This window comes from Tupaia chinensis, unplaced genomic scaffold (assembly GCF_000334495.1).
Source record: "Tupaia chinensis unplaced genomic scaffold, TupChi_1.0 Scaffold000088_1, whole genome shotgun sequence".
NCBI lineage: Eukaryota > Metazoa > Chordata > Mammalia > Scandentia > Tupaiidae > Tupaia > Tupaia belangeri.
The window spans coordinates 5518048-5522458 of record NW_006159550.1 but is presented as its reverse complement, the minus strand read 5'-3'; positions in this window follow the sequence as shown (position 1 = coordinate 5522458).

Genomic DNA, 4411 nt, shown 5'->3' with positions numbered 1-4411 from the left:
GCCTGCGCCCGGCCCGGGGCTCCCTGGCTTTTCCCTTCTCCCGGCGACAGCTCGCGAGGGGCGCTTGGGGACAGCACGGCCAGGGCCTGGGCCCTGGAGCGGCCTGCAGCAGGCACTTCGTAGCGTGCCGCAGAAATGACCCCGCAAGGGCGAGATCGAACTGCCGGCGCCTAGGCCCGCCGCCCAGGTTCGCCGCGTGCCCCACGCTGCTGAGTCAGGCCAAGCCCTGGGAGCCTCTGCCGGGCGGGTCTTGGGCACCGTGCTTGTGGGCCTGGGGCCAAGTGCGAGGGAGCCACGCTGAATATGTTTTTAAAGAAAAAAATCACATATAGCGAGAGAGAGAGAATATACGACATTGCGACAAAATGTGTGAGCAATTAATAAGAAGGAAATGTCACCCACAAGTTCATAACCCTGTTACAATTATTAAAATTTTGGTCTACTAAAGCAAATTTCACATACTCTGGTTAAAAGGCATAGATAATCTGTTTTCAGTTTCTTAACGTCTTCTGCATGTTGTTAATTGCCATGTTATTAGTTGGCCCGGTCTCTGGCTGTACCGTATTCCCCAGAGGCACAGTGCTGTGCATACATTAATCTCAGCCACTGGTGGGATAATGCACCTTGCCCCTCCCAGACCTCATCCCCTCAGCGCTGAAGTCCTGATTTCTAATTTGGGGTCACCACCTGTCTCCTGCTGGCGCCCTTCCCTCCCCTGAGCTCCAGCACTCATGGTGGCTGGCGTCCCTTTGCATCAGTGGGAGCTGCAATTGAATGTGCATGGTTTTGGTTTAAGGCTCCAGTGCCAGTAAGAGCCTCAGCAAAAGGACACAAGTAGTTTCTAGACCAAAACAAATCTCCATCCTCTTTTCGTCTGAGCGTTGTTGAAGTAGGAGGCAACTTGAAGAATGCATGGGAAGAGCAGACATTCCGTAGGGTGTGTTCAGAGTGCACGGTAGTGCACCGTGGCCCGCCGGATGCCTAGTGGTTAGGGGAGTTGGAGCCCACATGGCTGTGATTCAGATTCCCAGCAGCTTGGAAAACACACCAGGCTCATGTGCTTGCATGCCCCAAATCTCAACAGGATGAGAAGTAGAGAAGAAGGGACTGTGGGGTGACCATGACCCATCGGGGGTGCCTTCTCCCTCTCCCTCTGTTTCTGTCTCTGCCTACTCTCTGCGGAGCACAGGTGTGGCAGTAAATAAAAAGAACAAGAGGATGTCCTATGCCATACTCTCCTCTGTGCATGAGGCCTGGGGCAGCCAAGGTACCGTGTGGACAGGAAATACCTGTGAAGACTTCAGGAATACCGGTTGTTCAGCTGGACCGTGAAAGACTTGGTAATACTCACAGCAGTCAACCTCTGAGTGCTTATTACGTACCACGCATGAAGCTGAAGACGTTTGTTTAAATGTCACAATAACTTGGTCGCGTAGGTTTTTATGGTCTCCATCTCACAGAGCACAGCTCTGAGGTCTGGCACGGCTACAAGCCATCTAATCTCACAGCCAGTCCAAAGGGAGCTGGGTGAATTCTGTCACCTCCGATGTCCCTGCCCACACTGATTCACCCACTCAGCCAGCGTTCGTCCACGGCAGGCACTGTGTATAGAGTATGCCCCAGTTTCCAGGAGGTCAGAGTACGAGGGTGGAGTTACATAAATAAAACTCAGAGAGGTAAGGGGCAAGCTGGGGTGTGAACACCTCGGGAGGGACTTAGGCCAGACGTCCTGGAGAAGGTGAAGTAGGAGCAAGCCCAGAGCATCCGTAAGGACTGACCAGTGTAGTCTGATAGGACAGAGAAGGTGCTTTGCACCAGGTGAGGCTGTCCCTGTCCCTGCCCCCATTGTCATCATCCTGGTGAGTTCCCGTGATGCAGGGATTCACCACCAGCCTGGGGGACTCAGAAACTTGATTCAGCAGCTCACACAGGGCCCTTTCCTTGGGAACACACTCAGAATAAGCAAACTCAAATGCTAGACTATGTTTCAAAGAGTTCTACGGCTGGCATGGGGACCAGTGTTCTCAGTCTCCAAGACGACGTCATTCTCTCCCTGCACTCAGAACTACGTGGGGAGCCAAATTATAACCGGGAGGTTGTGAGCAAAGAGTTGGCGCAAGTTCATTGAACAGACGTCTAATCGTTGCTTGCTCCAGGTTAGGCCGTGTGCTCGGTGTTGACCTTTCCTTCAGGGAGGAGACAGGCCAGCCCAGGGCACTGTGTAATGGTACGCAGGTGAGGATAAGGTGCCACATTCACTTTCACATCTGAGATGTCTTGGCGGTGGTCTCTGCTGCCCCTGGCTCCTTCCCCTGGTGGATTACTGCTCGTGGCTGTCTTAACAAGCCGCCTTCCTGACTCCATGATTAATATAGTTTTCAGATATGCACATTATTCCTTTCATGGGGTCACAGCCAAATCTCGCTGGCCTACAAGCTTTTGTGTCCCCTTGTGGTGGTCTCTCATTTCTCCGCCCTGGTCTATTAAGTACTGGTCTCACAGTTTCACTATTCAAAGACAATTGTACTGCCCTTCTTCCCGAGTTCTTGGCACGGTTCTTTCCCACAGTCCCATCACTGGCCCTACTTCAGATGTAGAAAAGAATGTTTGATGCATAAATGCATTTTTCAGCTATCTAAATGTAAATATATTGGAATAAACTCAAAAACTTTTTCAGGTATTAGCAGCCTGGTCAAGAAACCAGATGTTATTCGAAAAAAATATGGATGGATATTTATTCATAAGTTGAGAAGTAAGTTTTAGAATTGGATCAACTTCTTAAGATTTTCATTCTGTATCCAGATAGTTATGGAAAATCCCACTGATAGTTACTGTGGATGACCAGAATTTTCCAGGCTTTCTTTTTCCTGAGATGATGGAAAAGATTAAACAACTTTACAAGCTTCAGATAAGACAAGCCTGAGCAAAGGATGGAAACATTAGTAATTGATATGACTTTGTTTTCTGGTTCCAGCTATCTTTCCTGACTCCTCAGTTAAACTCTTAAGTATTGTGTTTGGAAGACTGAAGAAAAAGCAAGAAGATTATTTTCCTACTTCAGCCAACTTGCTGAGCTTTACAGGAGAAGCAATGTAATTAAAGAATGAAACCTGTTAGGCCACCAGTAACTTCTCCCTCCTGCATACAGAATAGTGACTGGGTGTTGGAATTAATGAACTAATAATGTAGAATAAGCAGAGAGGCATTCAAAGAAAAGAAAATATATAGAGACTTTTCAGTTACTAATCCCATATGTTCAAACTAGTGAGGATTTTTATTTGTAAAAGACGAACGATATGTCACAGAAATTGGCAAGTGGATCCTCATTCACGTCCTGATTAATTTATGTCTATCTCAGGTTCCCAGAACATGTCATTTCTTGGAGAACAGAATAGCATTTATCTTCTCTTTGTAAACGGAGCAACAGCGTGCTGTGTGAGGGAACATGGGCATCCATGTTCGGTCATGGGATCCCAGCTGTTCCCAATCCTGGCTGACCAGCGTAAAGCCCTCGACTTCTCAGAATTTAGTATTTTTCGTCTTTTAATTTTAATGATAACTACAATTTTGATACTAAATCATTTTAGGCCTTATTTCTTTAAAAAACTAAACCCTATTTCTTCCATGAGGGAGAGAGACAGAGACAGCACCCCCACTAGGTCTTGCTGTTGTGACCCACCCCCACCTTTGCCAGCCCTGGATCATGGGCACACACGTGCCTGGTGTGTTCAGGGAGGTCTCTGGACATGAACATGGACCCTTCTCTGTGGGCCAGCCTCGCACGGTGCTTCACTCACTGCTGCCCTGCCTCCTAACTCCCCCCCCCTCCCCGCCAGGCCTTATTTCTGAAAAGCTCGATAGAGACAGGATGAAATGCTATCATGAAAGAACCAACTGAGGTTCTGTGACATCAGGCTGACTGACTGTTTCTGCCTTGGCTGGACTTGACAGGGATTCCAAAATTTTTCTCAAGCTGTCCCCAGAGTAGATAAATTCAAGTTTCCTTTTCTTCCTTTTCATCTACACCTGAGCTTATGGTAGTAAAAGGAAGGGGCTACCTTTAGGTGCTCTGGCCCCAAACTCAGAAGATTCTCCTTGTCCCTGAGCTGCTTTCAGACGAGAGGACGAAGGGGACTGTTGACAGACATGTTCGTGCACCAATCTGCTGTGCAAGATTAGTCCCAGGGGTGCTGGCATGCTGGTGACTCTGGCGATCATTTGTGTTTAAGAACAAGAATGAGAATTCTGTTTCAGATCCATAGTTGATTTTACTTTGAAACTGTCTCACACTCTCACACAGAAAAATTGCAGGTGTGGTACAAAGAGGTTTTTTGGACGTCTTCTTATTCTTTGAGCACTTCCTTGCTTTCTGGCACGGGAGGGTGTCCCTAGATCATCTGTACTTTCCCTA